The sequence below is a fragment of the Saimiri boliviensis genome, chromosome 12 (assembly GCF_048565385.1).
Source record: "Saimiri boliviensis isolate mSaiBol1 chromosome 12, mSaiBol1.pri, whole genome shotgun sequence".
In the NCBI taxonomy this organism is placed as follows: Eukaryota; Metazoa; Chordata; class Mammalia; order Primates; family Cebidae; genus Saimiri; species Saimiri boliviensis.
The window spans coordinates 4923460-4948169 of record NC_133460.1 but is presented as its reverse complement, the minus strand read 5'-3'; the positions used below and the strand labels follow the sequence as shown (position 1 = coordinate 4948169).

Genomic DNA, 24710 nt, shown 5'->3' with positions numbered 1-24710 from the left:
GATATTTCCAGGATATTTTCTTTCCTGTAGAAAAATGATATCAGCTGGTACTGCAGGTAATTACGTGCAAGAAAAGAATATTCTATCACATTATCTGCCATTGCTTTTTTAGTTTTGTAAGAGAGAAATTGATTAGCACTACTGTGCGTTAGCAAGGTATTTTCCTCCTGTATCTAGTAGATGGTGTTTAAGTTAACTATATTTGTGTGTCCCTGAGAAAGAGAACTGAGGCAGGAACTTGGGGGATGGTATAGGGACAAAGAAAGCAACAAAAACCCACTAGGTATCAGTTTTCAGCTGCATGTAAACTCGACTTATTTTTTAATGATTTTATTAGGAAGGCTTCTGTATTTTATTTTGTAATGCATTTCCCTGAGGGAACTTTAGACCTGGCAGGTCTGTTTGCAATTCCTATCAGATTAGGGGGGAAAAAAGAGAACAGAATATTGGAAATTTCACACATTATTCAGTGTTTTAAAAATCCAGTTTCTTGGCCTGACAATTTCTTAAATCTGTAGACCTTGATGTTTTAATCTCATGCATTCTGATGGAGCTTGATATTCATAACTGGTGGGTTTGATAAATTTTTAACCAGGAAGTTGAATATGATGAGAAAACACAAGGGGAGGTTTGTATTTTGCACCTCGTCGTCAAGCTTTCCAGTTTCATTTTCACTTTTTGCACTAAGAGTATTCCTTGGAGGTGTCAGAGCTGCCCAAAGCTGACTTCCATCCATATTGAAATGACTTTTTCTGAGCTTTCCAAAATTCCAATTTCAGTGCAGGTGGTAATATCTGAATGTGAGCAGCAGAATAAATATCAGTTTAAAACTCATATAAATATACATTTGTGCTCCATGTGTGAACTCATAAGGTATGGGATAAATCTTGTCATTTCGACGTAAGTGGAATAACAAATAGATTGAATGTAGGATGCACTATTGAGAAAACATTTTCTGGATTCACAATGTGATTACACAGTGATGGTTTCATGAGAATTGAATTCCAAAGATCACACAATGGATTAAAACAATTCAGTCTCTGGTCATTTTCTTCCGTAAATTAAAACATTACTTTTATCTGAAGAATGTTTTTCAGTGTTTTCATTACACAAAATAACAAACATAAGCGAAAGTAGAGCATAGTAGAACGAATCCTCATGTACCCATTCCCAGATTCAATGATTAACAACTGATAGCCAATCATGTTTAATCTATATCCCCACTTATTTTCTCCACATTCCTGAATTGTTGTAAAGCCAATGCCAGACATCACACATCTTATTCATAAATGTTTCAGTGTGTATCTCTAAATATAATCACACCCAATCCTTCAACATTAACTTTGATTCCCTAAGATGATTAATATCTGATCAGTGTTCTCCCAATTATCTTACCTATTTATAAAGTTAACTTGACCTGAACTCCAAATGAGAACTATAGAATGCATTTAGTTAATATGGCTAGAGTTCTTTAGTCTATAAAGAGTAGAGAACTTTCCACATTTATATTTTACTCTCTTTTTTCTTAGACTTTTTATATTAAAGAAACTGGATTGTCTGAGACTCTTTTTGAAAAATATGATTGTGAATTATTTTTCTTGCTTACTGCACATAATAAATTTGCCTTAAAAATTATTGATTGACCCAAAAAAGTCTATCAAAACAATTGAATATTAATTGAACACACACACACACCCCACTCTAGTTTTTTATTTATTTTAATTTTTATGGTTATGTCAGAGTTGTACATGTTTATGGGGAAATTTTTTTTTTTTTTTTGAGACGGAGTTTCACTCTTGTTACCCAGGCTGGAGTGCAATGGCGCGATCTCGGCTCACCACAACCTCCGCCTCCTGGGTTCAGGCAATTCTCCTGCCTCAGCCTCCTGAGTAGCTGGGATTACAGGCACGCGCCACCATGCCCAGCTAATTGTTTATGGGGAAATTTTTACAAAAGTGTATAATGATCAAATCAAGGTAATTGGACTAGCCATAACTTTAAACATTTATGGTTTTGTTGTGTTGCAAACATTGTAAATCTATTACTCTAGTTATTTGAAATATACAATACATTATTGTTAACTATAGTTGCCCTATTTTGCTATTGAAGACTAGATCTTATTTCTTTTATCTAACTGTATTTTTGTACCCATAAATTCGCCGACTTTTAACTCCCCCTTGCTCTCAGTTACCCTTCCTAGTATTTGGTAACCATTATTCTACTTTCTATCTCTATGAGATCAATTTATTTTGGCTCTGGCATATGAATGAGAACTTGCAATGTTTGTCTTTCTGTGCCTTGCTTATTTAACTTGACATCATGTCCTCCAGTTCCATCCATCTGTGTTAAATGACAAAATTTCATGTTTTTTTTTTTGTGGTTGAATAATATTTCGTTGTATGTATGTGCCACATTTTTTCATTCATTTCACACATTGATGTCACTTAGGTCAATTCCATAACTTGGCTCTTGTGAAGAGTACTATAGTAAACATGGCAATGCAGATATTTCTTCTATATGCTAACTTTCTTTCATTTGAATATATACCCAACAATGAGATGGCTAAATCATACGTTAGTTTTAGGTTTTTGAAGAACCTCCATACTATTGTCCAGAGTGGCTGTACTAACTCAAATTCTCACCAACAGTATACAAGCATTCCCCATTCTCCATATCCTTACCACCATTCATTATTGCCTGTTTATTGATTTCTATATATATATTTTTGTCTTTTTGTTTTTCTATTTGTTAGTTGTTTGTTATTTTAGTATATATTCCATATCTATTTCATGTATCTATATCTCATATATATATATATCTCATATATATGTATATATATCATATATATGTGTGTGTATGTGTGTGTATATATATACACATACACACATATATATGGCATCTGTCTTTTTGAGAGAGCCATTTAAACTGGGGTGAGAAATTTCATTAAATTTTTTTTTTTTTGTTTTTTTTTTTGAGACGGAGTTTCGCTCTTGTTACCCAGGCTGGAGTGCAATGGCACAATCTCGGCTCACCGCAACCTCCACCTCCTGGGTTCAGGCAATTCTCCTGCCTCAGCCTCCTGAGTAGCTGGGATCACAGGCACGTGCCACCATGCCCAGCTAATTTTTTGTATTTTTAGTAGAGACGGGGTTTCACCATGTTGATCAGGATGGTCTCGATCTCTCGACCTCGTGATCCACCCGCCTCAGCCTCCCAAAGTGCTGAGATTACAGGCATAAGCCACCGCACCCGGCTTCATTAAAACTTTTATTTGCATTTTTCTAATGATTAGTGATGTTGAGCATTTTTTTTTTCACATACCTCTTGGTCATTTTTATCTCTTCTTGAGAAATGTCTATTGAGATATTCGTTTATTTTTACTTGGATTATATGGGTTTTTATTTTTTGGAACAAGCTGTTTGAACTTCTTACATGTTCTGGCAGTTATTCTTTTGTGTTGGGTGGTTTGCAAATATTTTCTTCCATTCTGTAGGTTGTCTCTTCACTTGTTTCTGGTTTCCTTTGCTGTGCAGACACCTTTTATCTTGATGTGATCCCATTTATCCTTTTTGCTTTGGTTACCTTGGCATTTGATGGCTTACTCAAAAAACATTTACCCACACCCATGTCTAAAAGCATTTCTCAAGGGTTTTCTTTCATTTGAAGAATGACTAGCTTCACTAGTCCAGGTCTTATTTTGAATCGTTTAATCCACTTTGATTTGATTTTTGTAGATGGTGAGAGATAGAGACCTAGTTTCATTCCTGTGCATGTGAATATCTAGTTTTTTCAGCACTGTTGATGAAGAGACTATACTTTTTGCAATGTAACTTCTTGGTTCCTTTGTTGAAAATAAGTTGACTGCAAATGCATGTATTTATTTCTGGGCTCTCCATTCTGTTGTATTGGTCTGTACGTCTGTTTTTATGCTAGTACCATGCTGTTTTGGTTACTATCGCTTTGTAGTATAATTTGGAGTCAGATAAGGTAATGCCTCCAGCTTTGTACTTTTTGCTCAGAATTTCTTTGGCTATTCTGGGTCTTTTGTCGATCCATATAAATTTTAAGATTTTTTTTCTTTTTTTTTTTTTGAAGAACATCGCTGGTATTTTCAAAGGGATTGCCCAGAATCTGTAGATAGCTTTGGATAATATGGGTGTTTTGACAATATTGATTCTTCCAATCCACGAACATGGGGTGTCTTCACTTTTTCTGTCCTTTTCAATTTCTTTAATCAGGTTTTATAGTTTTCATTGTAGAGATTTTTTATTTTTGGTTAAATTTATTCCTCAGTAATTTTTTTTGTAGCTGTTGTAAATGGGATTGCTTTCTTGCTTTCTTTTTCACATCATTTGCTGTTGTCATATAGAAATGCTACTGCTTTTTGTATGTTGATTGTGTATCATGCAATTTCACTAAATTTATCAGTCTAATAATGTTTTGATTTCTTTAGGTTTTCTAAATATAATATTATATTATATGCAAATAAGGATAATTTGACTTATCCATTGTTAATTTGGTTGCCCTTTCTTTTGTCTAATTGCTCTGGCTAGGACTTTCGGTACTCTGTTGAATAACAGTGATGAAAGTGGATATCCTTATCTTGTTTCACATTTTAAAGGAACGGTTTTCAGTTTTTCCCCCATTCAATATAATAGTAGCTGTAAGCTTGTTATATAAGGCCCTTACCATGTTGAAGTATGTTTCTTCTATACTCAGTTGAGAGCTTTTAATCACAGAAGAATATTGAATTTTATCAAATGCATTTTTTGACATTGACTGAAATGATTATATGGTTTTTGGTTTTCATTATGCTGATGTGATATATCACATTTCTTTTTTTTTTTTTTTTTTTTTTGAGATGGAGTTTCGCTCTTGTTACCCAGGCTGGAGTGCAATGGCGCGATCTCGGCTCACCGCAACCTCCGTCTCCTGGGTTCAGGCAATTCTCCTGCCTCAGCCTCCTGAGTAGCTGGGATTACAGGCATGTGCCACCATGCCCAGCTAATTTTTTGTATTTTTAGTAGAGACGGGGTTTCACCATGTTGACCAGGGTGGTCTCGATCTCTCGACCTCGTGATCCACCCACCTCGGCCTCCCAAAGTGCTGGGATTACAGGCTTGAGCCACCGCGCCCGGCCTATCACATTTCTTAATTTGTATGTGTTGAATCATCCTTTTATACCAGGAATGAATCCCATTTGATCATGATGAATGATCTTTTTAATATGTTCAGTTTGATTCAGTGGTATGTTGTTGAGGTTGTTTGCATTCATGTTCATCAGATATTAGTCTGCAGTTTTCTTTTTTTCTTCTGTAGCAGTCTAGTTTTGGTATTAGGGCAGTTCTGATCCTGTAAAATGAGTTCAGAAGTACTATCTATTCCATGATTTTTGAAAATAGTTTAAATAGAATTGGTATTAATTCTTCCTTAAATATTTGGTAGAATTCAACAGTGAAACCATAAAGTCCTGGGATTTTTCTCTAGTGGGAGTCATTTTATTACTTCTTCTATAGCATTGTTTATTATTGATATCTTCATTTTTTTCTGGTTGTTCATGGGTCAATCTTGGTAGGTTTTTTATGTCCAGGAACTTATCCATTTCTTCCAGGTTTTCTAATTTGTTGGCATATAGTTGCTAAAAATACTCTCAAATTTACCTTTGAATTTCCGTGGTATCCGTTTTAATATTTTCTTATCTCTGATTTCATTTATTTGGGCATTCTCTCTTTTTCCTTTGTCTGGCTAAAGGTTTGTTGATTTTGTTTATATTTTCCAAAACAAGTTTTGTTTTGTAGTTTATTGTCACGATTTCATTTATTTCTGCTCTGTTCTTTAGTGTTTCTTTTCTTGGATTAACTTTGGGTTTAGCTTGCTCTTTTCTAGTTCTTTAACATGCATTTTTAGGTTGTTTGAAGTCTTTACTTTTTTCCACCCTTTGAGATCGAGTCTCGCTCTGTCAGCAGGCTGGAGTACAGTGAGGTGATTTCAGCTCACTGCAATCTCTACCTCCTGGATTCAAGTGATTCTTTTGCCTCAGCCTCCTGGGTAGCTGGGACTACAGGTGTGTGCCACCATGCCCAGTTAATTTTTGTATTTTTAGTAGAGATGGTGTTTCACCATTTTGACCAGGATGATCTTGATTTCTTGATATTGTAACCTGCCCACCTTGGCATCCCAAAGTGGTCTTTTTACTTTTTTAATGTAGGCATTTATTGCTATAAACTACCTTCTTAGTACTGCTTTTACTGTATCCCATAGGTTTCAGTATGTTGTGTTTCCACTTTTATTTGCTTTAAGAATTTTTAAATTTCCTTCTTAAATGACTTAATTCATTCAGTAGTTGTTCAGGAGCATGTTATTTAATTTCCATGTATTTATATAGTTTCCAAAGTTCATCTTACTGATCTCTTCATCTTTTCTATTTTTCCATGGTTTAATCCTGGTAGGTTTTTTTTTTAATGTCCTGGAATCTATATATCCAATAAATGCTTATTGATTTCTGGTTTCATTCAAGTATGGCCTGAAAAGATACTTGCTATGTTTCGGACTTTTCTGATTTTCTGAGACTTGTTTTATGGCCTAACATATGGTCTACCCTGGAGAATATTCTATGTGCCAATGAGAAGATTGTATATTATTCAGCAGTTGGATGAAATGTTTTATGAATGTGTATTGATTCATTTGGTCTGTAGTGTAGATTAAGTCAGATGTGTCTTTGCTAATTTCCTATCTAGATTTTCTGTCCAATGGTGAAAGTAGTACGTTAACTTATTATTCCCAACTATCATTTTACTGGAGCCTATTTCTCTCTTTAGCGCTAATAATATTTGCTGTATATATCTGGGTGATTCAGCATTGGGTGTATATATATTTACAATTGTTATATCCTCTTGCTGAATTGACTTCTTTATCATTATACAGTCATCTCCTTTGTCTCTTTTTACAGATTTTGTCTTGAAATGTATTTTATCTGGTATAAGTGCAGCCATTTGTACTCTCTTTTGGTTTTCATTTGTGTGGCATGGCTTTTTCTGTTCTTTCATTTTCATTCTGTGTTTTCATAGGTAAAAGTGAAATTTCTTATAGGCAGCATATAGTTGGGTCTTTTTTTTTTTTTTAATTTATTCAGCCACTCTGTCTTTTATTTGGAGAATCAAGTCCACTTACACTCATTATTATTACTGATAGATAAGGACTTACTACCACTATTTAGTTAGTTGGTTTTTTTGTTGTTTTCTTAGTTTTCTCTTCCTTTTCTTTCCTTCTTATCTTCCTTATATATAAGTGATTTTCTGGTAGTGTTTTAATTTCTGTCGTTTAATTCCTTTTTGTCTCTGTTAAAGGCTTTTGCTTTGTAGTTACCATGAGGCATTCAAAGAAAAAAATTGTAACCAGTTATTTGAAATTGATTAAAGCTTAAATCTGATCACAAAGAAAAAAAAATCAAAAAGGAGAAAACTAAAAATCTCAATACTTTATCTCCCCCAATCTTTGACTTTTTGTTATCTCTATTTATATCTTTTTTATTGTCTAGCTTTCAACAAATATTTGTAGTTATTATTATATTTGAAAGGCTTGTCTTTTAATTTTCATGCTAAAGATATGAGGGGTTTACAGACAATTACAGTGTTAGAATATTCTGTATTTGTGTACTTACTTTTACCTTTAGTGAGTAAAATTAAGCTTTAGATCTTCAGGTAATTTCTTGCTGTACATTCGTACCCCTGTCTTTCAGGTTGAAGAACTCCCTTCAGCATTTCTTATGAGACAGATCTGGTGTTGATAAATTATGTCAGCTTTTGTTTGTCTGAGAAAGTCTTTCCTTCTGCATGTTTGAAGGGTAACCATGCTGGACACAATATTCTAGCTTCGAAAGCTGTTCCTTCAGCACTTTAACTATGTCATCCCATTCCCTCATGGCCTATAAGGTTTCTGCTGAGAAGTCTGCTGCCAAACATTTGGACTCCTTTATATGTTCTTTGCTTATTTTCTCTTAGTACTTTTAAGATCCTCTTTGTCCTTAACCTTTGAGACTTTGATTCTTATATATCTCTGGGTTGAATCTGCTTGGTGTTGTTTGACTTTAATGTGTGAATATTCACATCTTTCACTAGATTTGAAAAGTTATCTTTTTTTTTTTTTTTTGAATGAACTTTCTATCTCAGTTTCTTTCTCTACTTCTGCTTCAAGGCCAATGACTCTCAGATTTGCTATTTTGAGGCTACTTTCTAGATATTACAGGCATATTTTGTTCTTTTTAAACTCTTTTATTGTCTACTGACTGTATTTTCAAATAGCCTCTCTTTGAGCTCACTGGTTCTTTCTTCTACTTGACCAATTTTCCTGTTGAGACACTCTGATGCATTTTTCAGTTATTGATTGAATTTTTCAACTCCACAGTTTCTATTTGATTTTTTTTATTACTACTATAACTTCTTGGCTTATTTATCTGATAGGCCTGTGAATTCCTCCTCTATGTTATTTTGAAGTTCATTCAGCTTCCTCATAATAACCATATTCAATTCCCTATTTGAGAGAACACTTATCTCTATATCTCTAGGATTGGTCACTGATGCTTTATTTAGTCCATTTGGTGAGGTCATGTTTTCTTCTTGCATGAGGGCATCTGTTAATGTCTGATTTTTTTTTTTTTTTTATGATAAAGGTGCTTTATTGTGTGTTATTCAATTTGGTGTTCCTGAAATTGGGGGTTGTGAGGAAGTAAATCCCTGGAATTTTCTATTTGGCCATCATGTTCCACCTCGTATATTTTATTTTTTTAAGGAAAGCAGGTGGAAGTTGAAAGAATTGCCCAAGAGCTAAGCGAAGCTGGGCTGGAGTTATTGTCATGAAGCACTCTTCTAAGTTGCTTGAAAAATAGCACAAGCAGTGTGTTTTAAGTGTTCAGATAGGGAATCTTTCTTCCTTGGATAAACTCATGGTTGCTATTGACATTGATTTGTTACACTTCTGAGTGAAATAAATACAGGCATTTCACATAGAATAGATTACTCTTAACATGATGTGACTTTAGAAAGTGGTCGTGGTTTCTTCCAAAGATATTCATTATTAAATATGGTATATTTCATTCCTGAACAAAGAGATCTACCATATCTGGGCTGCTCTGGAGGAAAAAAAAATGACAAAGGAGAGAATTTGAGGAAACCTCCCTGTCCCTTACTAACTCCCATAAGAGTTGATGTAGAGTGACAGTTATTCTCAACACCATGGACAGTGGGCCATAACCATCTCGTTTCTCTCATCATCTCTGTGGTTCAGCAAATTTTCCAGTTGTTCTGGATACAAAGTTTTGAGGGAGTGGAGTGATTCTTGCCAAGGAGAGGTCAGTGTTTCTAGACTGGGCAAAACTGCAGTGATCCTTAGCAAGACTCTAGACTAGACAGTTGGCAATAAAAGCCATTTGCATCCGGGTAGCACCTTTCCATCCTAACTTCACCAAAGCTCAGCAGTATTTCCTCTTGCCACGTAAATTAAAAACATCAACATATGTGGACAAGTTTTCCATTAAATATGCTATTTTTCATTTGTTTCCAACTGCACAATAACCGTCAGAAACACTTATCTAATGTGTATTTCCATGTTTCATGTGCCATGTTCCACGTGAGCATATTAAAGCTACTGTCCAGTTTAATATCATATGAATATGAAATACCATTCCCACTACTGTTATCATCATTTTCCAGATGAGGATACCAAAGCAAATTCAGGAAACAATGATAAGACGATGACACCTTACTTGAGAATACACAGCTAGTAAGTGAGAAAGCTGGAATTAGACTCAGTCCATGACGCTCTAAAACTTATGCTGCTGCTCAGGCTCCCCTTAGCGTTTGCAACAAATGGCCCTGTGAGTGAGAAACCTTGTGTACACAGCGGTGACTTCCCAGCTGGCACTTCCCAGCTAGCGACCCTTCCAAGTAGTTCTTTTTTAAACACCCCATCTCAAATGTAGGGACACGCACAATGGGTGGTGTCTGCACTGGGGAAGATGTACCTGGGGCAGAAGCCCATGCAGGGTCTGGAGTGGGCTTAGTCACTTTGGCAAAAGTCTCTGTGACTTTGGGTACCCCTAAATGAAATGGAGTTTGGGGGCCAGATGAGCATTCCCATGGTCCTATGGACTCCTTATTCTTTGGGGAGCATTGTGTCAGAAGATGGTCAGAACTGGACCCTCACAAGTAGGAGCCTGGCCAGAAGTCAGAATTTTTTGGCTCTGAGATCTCTTAACCACTAGTTATAATTCCTCCCGCATTACAAAGGTCCACAATGCGCCCCCACAATGACGAGATCCCCTGTTGTCCTAGACAGCATTATTCTCCTCCTATCTTTGGGCAGGCACATCATTTTTTAGGATGTAGGTCAAGTGGAAGAAGCATTTTTATGGGTTAAAAGCAAGAAAGTAACAACGAAGAACTCTGTAGCCTCTCAAAAGACTGTAGCCATGAACATTTCAGAAAGAGCTCAGAGATCCTCAAAAGGAAATGGTAAGCCAAAAAGCCTCTCCAAAAAAATAATAATAAGGACTAAAGCTGGTTCCCCTGATCCTTGCGAAGGGGACGGGGAGAAGGGGTGGTGCTCTGTGCCCATTTAGAAGTCAAGTAGGCCAGAAAAGGTCTGTTTTCCCTGAGTGGAGACCCTTGCACTGTGGTACTCTCATCTAGCTCTTTCCTTAAACACTTGGAAATGAGACACTTAAAGAAACTCCACCCAATGGAAGTGGACGTGAGGTCACGTCGAGGGTCATGGTCGCAATTGACTAAAAGGGTAGGGAATTGATTTGAGGATAGCGTATTTCAGACACGAAAGAAGAGAATTGCTTAGGCAGCAGGTTTCTTCCTTAAAAAAAGGCTTATTGACTCTTAGGGACCTTATCGGAAAGTGAGATGACCATTTGCTCCCCCGCACAGGTCACCTATCACACTAAAAACCTCCTGCTTTGGGGCTCAGGTTGGGATGTCAGACATGTATTGGTTGCTTTGAATTTTGAATACATGAAAAGAAAGCATCCCTCGTAGAATGTACCTTCACCAAGATGCAATGATTTTCTGCCTTAATTGAGTGCTCTGCAAGAAACGTTGATGCGACATTTATCAGAGTTGTGTAGTCAAGGTCATAGGTAGCACACTGGCACAGAATTAAGCTGGATAAAGGAGTCAACACGCTCTGTGCAGTTCCCAAACTGATCCGCTCATTCTAGGCAGCATAGTCTTAAGAGCAAAAGGCAGGTTGGCCCTACCGTGTTTGGATATTCATCAATAATGGCACATAAAGAAGTTCTTTCAACTTAAAATTTTATGCACCAACAGCAAAAAGATTAACATCTGAAGTAGTAACAATGACACGTGTTTTCCAAAACTATTTATTTTTCTCCAGGTAAACTGTGAATTGGAGTCTCCCTATGGTTAAGTCGAAGTTATCTGATTGTATTCTGGGCAATAGAAAGTGGGTGTAAATTATATTAATATATGCCACTTCTAGATTTAGCAATAAATGACCTGTGTGACCCTTCACAGTCTCTATTCTCCATCCACTGTGACCTTGGAGGCTAGGTGTTGAAGATGCTTTATAAGAAGATGAAAGAGATTGCATCCCTGAGTGATTGATGATAATAGCCTTCCATTGATTGCTCTAAACCAAGCTATCAGTGAGCATGGAGCTTCTGCTGGCTTAATCCCCAAGACCTGGAGTTGTATAGGCCTTAGTCTTCCTCCATAATACAACTTAATCCAAGTCTACTGAAATAGAACTATATATTCTACTGAAAACTTAACATACATAATCATAATTGGATACTATAGAGAAAAGTTTTAATATTAATAGCCAGTCTGTCATTACTAAATAACTGGTGAAAAATAAGCCAATGAGCCAGGCGCAGTGGCTCATGTCTGTAATCCCAGCACTTTGGGAGTCCAAGGTGGGAGGATCACCTGAAGTCAGGAGTTCGAGACCTGCCTGACCAATGTGGCGAAACCCCATCTCTACTAAAAATACATAATTAGCCCGGAGTGATGGCACATGCATGTAATCCTAGCTACTCAGAAGGCTGAGGCAGGAGGGATTGCACCAGTGAGCTCCACCCTGGAGAACAAGAATGAAACCCTGTCTCAAAAAATAACAATAATAAAATAAAATAAATGAATAAATAAGCCAATGAGGTCTGCTGCATCATACGTGTTCTGATTTGAATAGGATGACCACTTTCCTAAATTCCCCACCATCTGCCGAGTATTTCATTCAGGTTCAACACAAGCTAGTGATGCATCTAATTGCCTTATAACTAATTTCATAGTAATTATTCTTTTTCTCAAAATAGACTGCTTTGGACTCAGGTGCTCTGCTGATTTCTAAGGATACCTCTGTGATGTCATACAATGTGCCAATTTTCATCTTATGTCTTTGTTAAAATGCACACTCTGAATGATGAGACTGTCCCCAAACAGGCTTTGTGTGAGCAACAAGGCTGTTTATTCATCCGGGTGCGGGCGTGATTGGGTTGAGTCTGAAAAGAGGGTCAGTGAAGGGCGGTGGGATAAGAGTTGTTATCCTAGGTTTGGGGTGGGCAGTGAAAAGTTACAAACATTGCAGTTTAGGGAGGATTTTTGCAAGCTGAGAGGGGTTTAGGTTTACAAGCTGGGAGGGGGTCATAGGGTGTGGCGTCAGGAGGTTGACCAACGTCAGTTACAAAGTCCAATGGCCTTGTCAATTGAGGCCAGAATAAGAAACAATAGAAGAATGTCTCAGGTTACTTAGGCACGGGAAGGGCTTGATAGTTCTCCTGCTTTTCATAATCTTCTAGCTACTTCACGTTTTCTAATTCTGGAAGGCCCTCCAGAGGTGTAGGTACGGGTCACTGGGGTCACTGTGCCTTCCACAGCGCTGTCAGACCTTACAGTCTTAAAATGGCATTATTCCACTTTTGAGAGATGTTGTCACTCTGTAGCTAACTCTCTGCTCTAAGAGCTCAGAGTCCCTAGGCCAACTTCCTAGGTTCCTCCTGGCATTCGCTGTTTTTTCTGCTGCACGGGGGGGGCATGTGGTTTCATTCCCTGAAAAGTCACTCCTGGATGGACCCAGTCTGAAGATGGTTCTACTGCTTTATGGAAATGTGGATGTCATGAAACTTCCTATGGGAAGCTATTAAACAACCTCCCTGAATTTAGTAGGTTAGGATTTTAGTGAAAACTTACTGCATAGCCACTGCTTGTGGGTAGAGTGTCCTTGAGGAAAATCTCAGGCTGTAAAGATTGCAAGTCATGAAATGGACATGCAAGATGAATGTCATTGCCTAATTTCCAAAGCAAAGATCACCATGGTTCACCAGAACTTAAACACAGCAGATGATATTTATAGCCATTGGTAAACGACCCTATCTTCAGTATGGTGAGGTTCAGCTTTGAGATATGTTCCAGAATGTTACAATGTTAAGGGGCCCTAGGGGTTGTTAATATCAATTCTATAATTTTTAAGACAAAGAAACTGAAGTGTGTTGACGGCAAGAGAAACACTAATGGTGTCGAGTTGGTATTTTGGAGAGAGGCAGTTATTTCATTCCCAGTTATTACGTGCGCTGGTTGTACGACTTTAAACAAATTATTGCACTCAGCAGGTGCCATTTTCTCTATCCATAGACACTGGGGACTATTTGATTCCGAGAATGCTGCGCATCTGTTAGCCACTTGGATGTTATCCCCCACATCTTAAAAAGTTCATGATACAGCTGCTGTCACCAGATTTTTGTGTTATTTTTTAGGAACCCCAGAATTTAAAACAGATAACATGATCCTATTGATCAAACAGTATAATTTTTTAAAAGGTACCGTTAATTTTAAGAACATTTCAGTGGACCAATGGGAGTAGAAATGTGGTCCCCCTGTTAGGCGTAGATTTTACATACAATTTTTAAAATGAAATTTGATGAGAGAAGTTTAATTTCTTTTTTTCCCAAAATGCGATTTTCTTCCATTGAGATTGATTCGACTCTGTAGGTTCCCTGTAGGAGGGTAAGACTTTCTTACCTATTCTTAATGCAGAATTCTCTGAAAGAAATGTTCCTTTATCTCAGTGTCTCCGTGGACATTGTTGGTATTCCTGAGTGTGTTGACATTTTGGGCATTTCCAAACATTTCTAGGTCTTTGTTACTGGACTGCCTACATTTCAACCCTTGGCCCTCCCCTCTGTTTTGAAATTGTTTGTTCTTTCAGAAGAGCAAACTGAAAGCTTTACTCTCAAGCGAAAAAGAAATCTTGAGCCAAAGTATTATAACTTGCTCTGTAGGAAATGACAGCAGTGTACTGGCTATCTTTTCACCCTGTTGTTAGAGTACATTAAATTAAAATAACACAGCAAGAAACATTAGTTTCCATGATTTATTTTAGATTTACGTTGGTGTGTGCATTTTGGTTGGTTGGTTGCTTTGGTTAGGAGGAGGTGGTATATGAAAGCAGAGGTCTTGTATAGCTGATGGGAATGAGTTGGTTTTTGTTGTTGTTGTTTGTTTGTTTTTGTTTTTTTTTTTTAAGGTTATGAAACATCTCTCTCTTGAGGAATAGTCCAGGGGAGTGATCATATATCGAGATAAAATCAAGAGGGTGGTAATACAGCAATCGGTTTATGATTCAGTAACTCCACCAGATTGGTTTATTGGTTAGGTAATGAAGCAGGCTAGGGAATTTCAACCAAACATGAGTCAGCGCACTGCCCAAAAACATTTGAAAGGACTGAACTACAAGTTTAGGAAGCATGGGATGAGGTGTGCTGTTACATTGCTCCTGGGCTGGAAACTGTTCCCTACGTTCTTCCCATCACTACCTGGAGAGGTTGACCCGGGATTATTTGGGAAAGGCATGGGACTTTTAGGTCCTCTCAAAGCTTTTCACATTGCCCCGTGTCGTGTGTTGTTTCTTGTTTGCGATTTTTTTTTTTTTTTAAACCATGAAGGCACTCAAACCAGGCTGATACAAACTTGAGGCATTCTCAAAGTACAGGAAATTGTTTTCCTTAACTACACCCCTTTTAAAAAATGGTGTTTAATTACCTGCTGCTTCTGTGGTGCTCAGATTCCCTTCAGGATGCAGGGGGAGGGATGGGAGAGGAATTTCCTTTGCGATTTAATGTAATTATTCATAATGACTACATATGGTCATTTTATAAGTTTCTAATTATTTTAAGTGATTGGTGCATGGTCATTTGCATAGGCTGTTGAGTGGAACACTCATTTCATTCAGTGACCTACATATAAATCATGGAATAGTCTCTAGGCATGTAAAGCAGATGAGAGAAACCAAATCCCCTCCATCACTTAACGGTTCCAGTGGGTGCGTCTCAGAATGTTTAATGTAAATCATAATAGCAACCCGGATTTAGTGTACTTCATAGGAATGTGTGGTTGATGTGGGGAAACATGTTTAATTTTTTCTTTCAGTAGCAGATGGTACACGGATTTTTATTTGATGCAGGCACTACTTTCCAAGGTAATTGTCAAGGACTTTTTTACCCCTATGAAAAAAATGGAGAGAAGGCCTCTAGATCAACCCATTCATTTTACAGATGAGCAAACTGAGACCTCAATTATTGAGGGATTTTCCATAAATCACCAGGTTTTAGACAGAATGAGGGCTAAAACTCACATCTCCTGACAGTCAGCTTAACTCTCTTTTCTTCATACTGCACGTTTTCTCTTGAGAGTTGATGTGATATATGTCACTTAAAAAAAAAAAGTGAGTTTCCATTTCTGGTTATATTTTATCTACTTTCCTTCTCTGAAAGCCAAGTTCTGTTGATTCATAGTAAGGACCAGATATTTCACAGTGCTAATTCCAAGCCGGGTATAATTTGTGACTTCTAGGTTACCCACTTGTGTCCACAAACCACCTAAATTTGTTAAATGTACACAGTCACCCTGATGGAAAGGGCCTAGAGAGCTCATCTCATTCCGTGATTTTTCCAACACTGGTTTCTTGGCTGCTGATGTGCTATTCCATTTCATCCAAGTCCAGAACAAAATAAGAAAAAGTCAGCATGGGGAGTTTTGGCCTCGAGTTAAATTAATTCCCTTTTTTTACTCAAGTCTTTATTAAATTATGATCCTTGAGGATAGTCATTGCTGCCTTCTTTTACTTTCATGAGAAAACAAGAAATGATGCATGTATGTCAGTTTTCCGCGAAATTACCCCCATCCTTCCCCTTAGTTCCTTTTTATGTTCTTGTGTTTTTATTGTGTTTACCCATCAGTGAATCCAAACATTGAGACACCTTGGGATAAGAGAGTGTTATTTTCTAGGAAACCAAAATTTTTGAATGTCATGGTTACTGTATTAGTCTATTTTATGCTGATAATAAAGGCATACTTGATATTGGGCAGTTTAGAAAAGAAAGAGGTTTATTAGACTTGTAATGCCATGTGGCTGGGGAGGCCTCCCAGTAATGGCGGAAAGTGAAAGTCTTGTCGCACCTGATGGCAGACAAGAGAAGAAAGCTCGTGCGGGAAAACTCCCCTTTTTAAAACCATGGTATCTCGTGAGACTCATTCACAATGATGAGAACAGTGCAGGAGGGACCCCCTGTAATTCAATCACCTCCCTCTGGGTTCCTCCTATGACTCGTGGGAATTGTGGGAGTTACGATTCAAGATAACATGTGAGTGGGGACACAGCCAAACCATATCAGTCACTATAGTCATTTTTCAGCAAAACCAAGAAGTAGCAGATTTGAACCCAGTTGCTTAAAACAGATAAATCACCCTACCCCCCACAGCCAAATCAGCAGTCACTCTTCCTCTGGGTCATTTTCCGCTTTCAAGAAATAACTCTTTCATTCACTGTAGATAACAGAATAGATGTTACCTATGAATTTACTGCCTAATTTTTCATTTATTTACTTCTACCTTTATTCATATCTATCCCAGACAGCCTACAAAGGAGCTTTCTCTCCCTCTCTCTCTCTCTTTAAAAATTGTATTTTGTAATTCTTAAACGTGTACAAATATTACCAGTTGGCTACGGATTCTTTTTGGATGAACTTTCTCTCCTGAGCATACCTTTATGATCCTAAATTCCCCATGAAGATGTGCCTACGTCTGCCTTCCAACTTCTGTGTCCCTTAGCCATAAATATCAACATTGTTTCATTGATAAATTTTGGGAATGATAGAGAGAAGACAATAAACTGTATCATGACCACTTGCCTTGTTCTTTAGTAAATGTACCTATGTCTCCACCCTCTTTCTTCCACATCTCAAGGTGGAAATCACTGAGTACTAGGAGAGAGAGGAAACAGGGCATTCCTTAGTGGGGAAACATAAGATGCCATGTGCAATCTAAATGTCAAGATTTGGGCTGCTGGTCTAAAAGGTTTCCACTCTCTGGGTTGCTCTAGTGAAGCCAATAAACAGTGTAACACATCTATCGTCTCAAAGGTAGAAAGCTCTGCTGTATTGCTACGCTGCAGATTGGCGGCATCATCATCATCAGCAGCAGCAGCACCTGGAAGCAAGAATGAGTCTGAGCCACCCATATTTGCCAAGGAATTTGTCCAAGTTGGCCATGTCTGTGATGGATATTGCTATTCATCCGTAACACCATCCTTAGGATCCTGGTAAATCTCAAAGAACTCTACAAAGTTATAGTTTCAGAGCAATGAACGTGGGCAAAGGTAAAAATGATTATGAAGCTGGGAGTGGAGATTATCAATAGGTGGTCAAAAGAGAGTGAGCAAGAGTGGCTTTGTTGCCTAATAGAATGGAGGTAAACAGTTAAACACGTCTATCATTTTCCCCAGCACAAGCCTACTGCTCCTGATTTCAGGTTCCTCTGGCAACATTCAGTTACTGCCCCTGTTATATTACAATGGGAGTAAAGGAAGCATTTTCAATTTTCATGAAAGGAGAAATAAAACAGCAACAGCGTTAACAACAGCACATTTGGACACTGGAACCCTTGTCTTTGCTTCTGGAAGAGTCCTAGAGATTTATGAGTAAATCAGACCATTCCAGCTATATGCATTAAAGTTCTCTTGGCTCTTGGGTCCATTATGCCTTGTTTTGTGATGTTTAAAAATTTAGTGTCATTTGGTGAGAAGTAACATAATATCTGCAATCATAAGCTCTAGAAGTACTTGAGTTTCTACCCCTTTTCTATCAACTGAGAGTTGGTAGATCTTTGGAAAGGTACTTAAACTTTCTATGCCCCTATTTTCTTATCTTTGAAATGGAGATGATGATCCTGGTGATGGTGATGGTGATAATGATGAAGTTGACAGTGACAAAACCAAACACATAGAGATGTTAGCAAAATTATAAAGACACGCCACACCCTTAAACAGCACCTAGCATGTGTTTAATAAATAAGTCTCCTTGTGATTAGCAGAATCAATCAAAGCAACGCATTTCTAGTCTGTTCTCTGGTAGTGTGGCTAAGAGAAACTGGAGGTGCCTAAGAATCACGGGGGATGCTAGTTCCAGAGAAGAGTTCTTTGATCTTGTTACACAGTTCCTGAGTCTGTATAGGTTGTACTTAGAAACTTGCATTTTTGATAAACTCTGGGAAAGGTTAAACTTTGAGAATTGACGGACTTGGGCAAACGTGGAAGCCATTCTGAGACAAAAGAAGTGGAGGCTATCACCAGGTGGTCCTATTTAATAGATAGCGAGAGACAGAGAGCTGCTGTGTTGTTTAATTCGCAATGGCAGGCAGCTGAAACATTGCCTAATTCTGAACCAGACCCCTGTTGCTTAAATAGGAAGCCTGGTTAACACCCCTAATTCTAACGGCAGCCATGCTAACCAAGGTAACAGCTGTCTCCATTCAAAGACACATATCTGTTCTTTGTTGACAAGTGCCTTTCATTTCTCTGACCAGAGCAAATGTGCTTTTCCTGGCTTTAATTTTGCGCTTTTAACTGATTAAATTGTATATATGAACTAAAATATTTATATACCCAAGATAATGAAAATAACCCACGATAAGTGGAACAAATGGAGTAAAAGTAGATTTAGTGGCACCAGAGTTTATTGAGCATCTGTGATTAGATTGTGTTCCCTGGTTTGCTTCGGGGACTGTAATTCAATCTGCAGCTTGAACTGATGACTCTTCTTTTCTGTAGAGGTTTAGAGAAAAAAAAATGAATTCTTATTTTTAATATTTCAAGTTCCTCTTCAAATGGCTACTTGTTACATCTTGGGGTAGGAGGGGAGTCTTTTAGGAAAAAGAAGAATGGGATTATTCTGTGGCCATCCAGGAGGGAGATTGAGCAGAAAATGAAGCTATAGTTGGAAGCTCATAATCTAAGATGTGAGTGTGAAGGTGGGGTAGGGTGACTAGCTGTTGCAGGTGATTCCCAAAACTGGGGCTCAGCTTGGAAGAACTCTTGGCTTTGCTCAGGATAGGATTCAAAAGCAAGCTGACAGAGAAAGCAAGCAAACAAGCATATTAGGGAAACAGTGTACAGCAAAAATGTCTGCTGCATAGACACAGCAGGGCTACCTCAGAGGTAAGCTGCCCTCCTGGATTGCTGGCTATCTGTATTTCTAGCTACTCCTATGCTGATAGGTGGGTGCAAAAGTAACGGTAGTGTTTGTAGCAAAAACAAAACGAAAAAGGTTAAAAACTGCAATGACTTTTGCACTAACCCAATAAATTAGGGGTGAGTTATTCACAAACTTTCTGGAAAAAAGGCAGGGAGTTCCTAGAACCATTCATGCAGGTGAATGTTAGGTGTCAACTTGACTGAAGGATGCCTAGAGAAGTGGTGAAGTGTTTATTGTTTCTGGGTATGTGTGTGAGGCTGTTGCCAGAGGAGATTAACACCCGAGGGAGAGGATGCAGAGAGGAAGACCCACCCTCCACCTGGGTGGACCCCATCCGATTCGCTGCCGGGACAGCAAGCGTGAAGCTCGTGGAGGAAGGTGGGATGAGCTGGCTTGCCGCGTCTTCCAGCCTTCGTCTTCCTCCTGTGCTGGATGCTTCCTGCTCTTCCACATCGTTCTCCAGGTTCTTTGGCCTTTGGACTCCTGGACTTCCACCAGTGGTTTGCTGGAGGTTCCTGGCCCTTTAGCCACAGATTGAAGCCTGCACTGTCGGCTTCCTCGCTGTTGAGGCTTCCGGACCTCGAGTGAGTTTCTCCTGGCTTTCTTGCTCCTGTGCTTGCAGATGGCGTGTCGTGGGACCTCGCCTTGTTAGCCTGTGAGTCCATTCTCCTTTACGAAGTCCCTTTCATATAGATTAAATACACATATCCTATTAGTTCTGTCCTTCTGGAGAATCGTGACTAATACACCATCTAAGATAACTGCTGGGCATTGCCATGGATTGGTAAACTGTCCTGTTGCTGGTGGAAGTGTCTTAGGCAGATGTATCGTAATTCCTAGTCCTGCTGGTTTTGGCCAGTTTCCCTGCCCCTTCCAGTTTCGATTAACAGGGAACTGAAAACAAGTCTTGGTGTTTTCTTGCCTCATAACCATCTCTGTTTGCATAAGATTGTGCCAGTTTTAGCACCCGGCGTTTAAAACCCAGCTTCCTGGAAGCACCTCAGTCCTGGGCCAAGCAGAAGTAAAGTGCTGTCTATTTCTACCAAAAATCAGTGCTATCCATTTTTGGTTTTTATAGAGTAAGTGAAGGAAGCGGTTTCCTACTCTAGTATAGTGTTTCTCGCTCTTTAATGTGTATAGGCCTTGCCTCGGGATCTTGTTAAATGCAAATTCTGATTCATTAAGTCTGGGGTGGGGTCAGAGTGACTGCATTTCTAATAGACTTCCAGGTGATTCAAAAGCTGATCCCTCCATGCACACTACACTTTAAGTAACAAGCTTCTAGAAGGCACAGTAATCACCTGGCGGATGCTTAAAGAGTAAATTCAGGATACCACCATATTTTAATTCTACCCAATTATTTCTCTTTCTCTCCTTATAATTTTTGCCTTCTAAATAACAGCTGGGGTAGGCCCATGGACATTCAGTTTTTCCTTAAAAGGCTCCCTTTATCTTTTAGATGAAGTACAAAGCAAGGGTCTCCAGAAACTAATAGATGAGAAAGTAGCTTTTTAAATGAAAATCTCATGTGAGCGACTCTGTATCAGTAGCATGCGAAATGGAAGGATTTCTCATTTTCTTCTGGTTATTTTTCCATGAAGTTGGAAGTTATTTCACTTCTTCAAGTGGAAATCTTGAAAACAGTTTGCTGTCTGTCTTGCCCCTGTTCGAGTATCTCTCAAGGGTATCTGACAACGGTGTGGTGTGGGAAGTGAGTAAATGTTTGTTCGATCAATGAAAAAGTGAGAATCATTTAACGCCCTGCCTCTTAAAGTTTAACGTGCATAGGAATCACACAGAGAACTTGTTAAAAGTGCAGCTCCCCATTCAATAGATCTGGGGATTGGCCTATTAAGCATTTCTAATATGCTCCACGTGACGCTCATGTCCCGAAACACACTTTGAGTGGCTAAAATCGAAACTGAACATAGAAACAAAAAGTAAAGTTACATATCCTATGTTTTTCACCATGCAATTAAAATGCTAGGAAGTGTGATGGTCATTTTGACCTTTAGAACACAAAAATGGGACCCAAATGTGGGAGAGAACCGTATAAGGCTTATCGGTCATGGTCAGACTTCTGTATTTAAGGTATAATTGCATCTACCTTTGTACTAGCTCCTTTCCCTTGGGAACTGCTCAGCTGAAGATAAATAAGCAAAACAGACTTATGTGTAGCCTAATAGCAAATAAAAAGATTATTGAGCCAGTTTATAGTGACTCAGTAAAATTCTGCTTGTCACTGGGAAACAAAAGTCGGTGCCCTTGAAGTTTAGGGTTCAGCGCAAGTAAACCCGTAATTGGGGTGGAGGTTGGAGAGAGGGCCGGGAGACTCAGGTGTCGATCAGGAGCCAGCTAATTGAGCTGGAAAGATGTTTCTGGACCAAATTGAGGGTCCTGCTGCTGTTTCTCATGGCCCAGTAACGAGATGCAGATGAACCCGGGAGGAAGACAATTTTTATTTCTGTAACCAGTTTTAAGGAGAACACCGGGAAAATATCACCAGACCAACTCAAAATTACAAAGTTTGCAAAGCTTAGATAGTGTCTCCTTTTATGTCTACGTGTAAGTGTGCGTTCATCTAAAGACATAAGTGATTAACTTCTTCTCATTTATAACTAAGACCTAAGTCCTGAAGACATTCCTCTGGAGCCTCAGTAAATTTACTTAATCTAAATGGGTCTAGATGCTGGGGTGATTACTCTTGTCACGGAAGTTGGGGGAGTTCTTTTAAACCCCCAATAAACTTGTTTGTGGAAACCTGGGGAGTTTCTTCAGACCCCCAGTAAAACTTCTTAAATCCTAAACGAGTCCTGTTAAGAATATTTTCCTTGTCTTGTCACGATTTAAGGCCCAGGAAAGGCCTGGGCACAACTCTGGGTGGGGTTTTGTTACATCCTAGCCTTTGTAGAAGGGTACTGGCTTCCTCAGCTTTTAATATTTCACCTAACCACACACAGTGCTGAACCAATTGTTAGGGAGGCCTCTGTTACACCTGGTTTGCCACACAGGGTCCTGTTCTGCTCCTGCGGGAATTTTATTGCTTGGATGTTATTCGACATTTACCTTTTAGCAGTTAATGTTAGAAAGTCCATGTTATGGCTGGGTGCTCACACCTGTAATCTCAGCACGTTGGGAGGCAGAGGCCAGCAGATCACCTGAGGTCAGGAGTTCCAGACCAGCCTGACCAACATGGTGAAATCCGGTCTCTACTTAAAATAAACAAGATAACTGGGGGTGGTGGCACACACCTGTAATCCCAGCTACTCGGGAGGCTGAAGCAGGAGAATCGCTTGAATTTGAGTGGTGGAGCTTACAGTGAGCCGAGACTGAGTCACTGCCCTCCAGCCTGGGCAACACAGTGAGACTCCATCTCAAAAAAGTCTGTGTTACTTGATTGGTTTTATATTCTTGATTCATTTTAGCAAAAACCATTGCTTCCTGCTGTTACAAGGATCTGATTGTTAGATGGTATCAAGCTACTGAAGTAGGTTGACGCAAAAGATTTTTTTGGAGACTTGGCTATGAAGAATTTTATAAACTAACTTAAGTTGCCTTTCTTTTAGGGAACTGAGATTGTGGGATTGTGCAAAAAGGTTATTTTGGGTTCCCTTATGGTTAAATAATTACCGAAGAGGGAAGATGGCTTCTTCTACAACAAGATTTACATTCTCCGTTTTTAATCCAAAAGTGTTTTAGCTGATTTGCTATTAAGAAAAGGAACTTACTGATTTCCATTGGACTCAGAATGGGTGTGTGTGTGTGTGTGTGTGTGTGTGTGTATTTCCCCATTACCTACTCTGCAGACATACAACCTCTGAGCTAGACCATGGCTTGATTTTTTTAAATTGTCATGAGTTGGACATTTAAGTACACCAAGGGATAGAAATTAGCTGAGAATATTCACTTGACCCTCACTGCCTATTAAATTGCTGTTCACTTTCTGTCTGAAAGTACAAACTTCAGTTTTCAGGAGGGCCTGAGTGCCAGAACTGGCTTTGTTTCTCTTGTCGTTGGAAACAAAACTGTAACAGAAGTGTTGCCTCCAGCCTTACAGAAAAGAACAATCTGCAGCCACAATCAGGACACCCTTCCTTCCCAGTGAAGTGAGGAAGTGAGAGTGGTGTTCTGGCCTTTGAAAAACAAACATTTGTTACTGCTTTTCTGGGTGCTGAAATTTTAGCTCCCCAGTGCAATCTATGAATAACCTAGATTTCTAATTTTTTTTTATTTGGAAAACAAAAATTTGCCTTCTTAAATTATTTATGGTGGTAAAATCAGCTAAGTGACAAGGAAATGGGATTGTTAAACCCATGGGACTAGCAAAAGAATCATTCACCATTACTAATTTTACCTGTACAAATATGGAGGTATTTTATCAGATAGAGACTTCGGGCTTCTCTTACTTAAGAGTAATTCTCAGCATCTATTATTTCTGAGAGAATAAGATTCATAAGCGGGAGGATTCATTGTATAGCTATACAAGGAGGTTCACAGGCTACGTTTGTACTTTAAGAATTTGTAATTGAAGAACTCTGATTACAATATAAAACCATGCTGTAAGCGGCAGAGCGTTACTGAAATGTAAGCTTTTATCGTTGTTGTAGATCTGAGATATTGGTCAGAACCCAGAATTTCCTAACAGTTGCATGTTACAACACATGAAGCTAAACTGTATAGGACTTGCACATTGATAAGACTTAAAAAAAAGAGACCGGTCCCTTCCTTCATGGAAGTTAAATTCTAATAGGATCCCTACTGCCCCATCCAGCCGTGCAATATTTCAGATCAGTAATAAGTCTTTGCTGGTTGAAGATTTGACTGGATGGCACACGTCCTCCAATGGAACCAACAGGGTCCACAGCTCTAGGTACCTAAATAATCTTGCTGCTACAAATAAAGAATTATAAATTGGACTTGATATATTGTATGTGGCTACTGTGGAAGTTTGGAAGATTGATCAGATTAATGTCGGGTCTCACAATGTATTCTTTCATTAGGGTGTCAATAATGAGAATGAACTATTCATCTGAACAGCTCACTTTCTAAGGAGTAAGGACACTGTCCTCGCAGGTCACTGGGGCAGAACATGGTACGATTTGTTGACGGAGGGCCATCGAGTGGGAGGCAGTGGATGGAGAGTCGTTCTCTCCTCTTTTGCCAG

At 38.7% G+C, this 24710-nt stretch overlaps 1 protein-coding gene and 1 long non-coding RNA gene across 2 annotated transcripts in view; both read left to right on the top strand.

Moving 5' to 3' along the window:
- The window catches only part of RBFOX1 (RNA binding fox-1 homolog 1), a 2539409-nt gene that overhangs the window by 1590915 nt on the left and 923784 nt on the right, over positions 1 to 24710 (top strand).
- The window catches only part of LOC141580526 (uncharacterized), an 84012-nt gene that overhangs the window by 38497 nt on the left and 20805 nt on the right, over positions 1 to 24710 (top strand). The window contains exon 1 of the long non-coding RNA XR_012512679.1: positions 1 to 24710. This exon is cut by the window's left edge and continues 38497 nt beyond it. This is a non-coding gene — a long non-coding RNA (uncharacterized LOC141580526).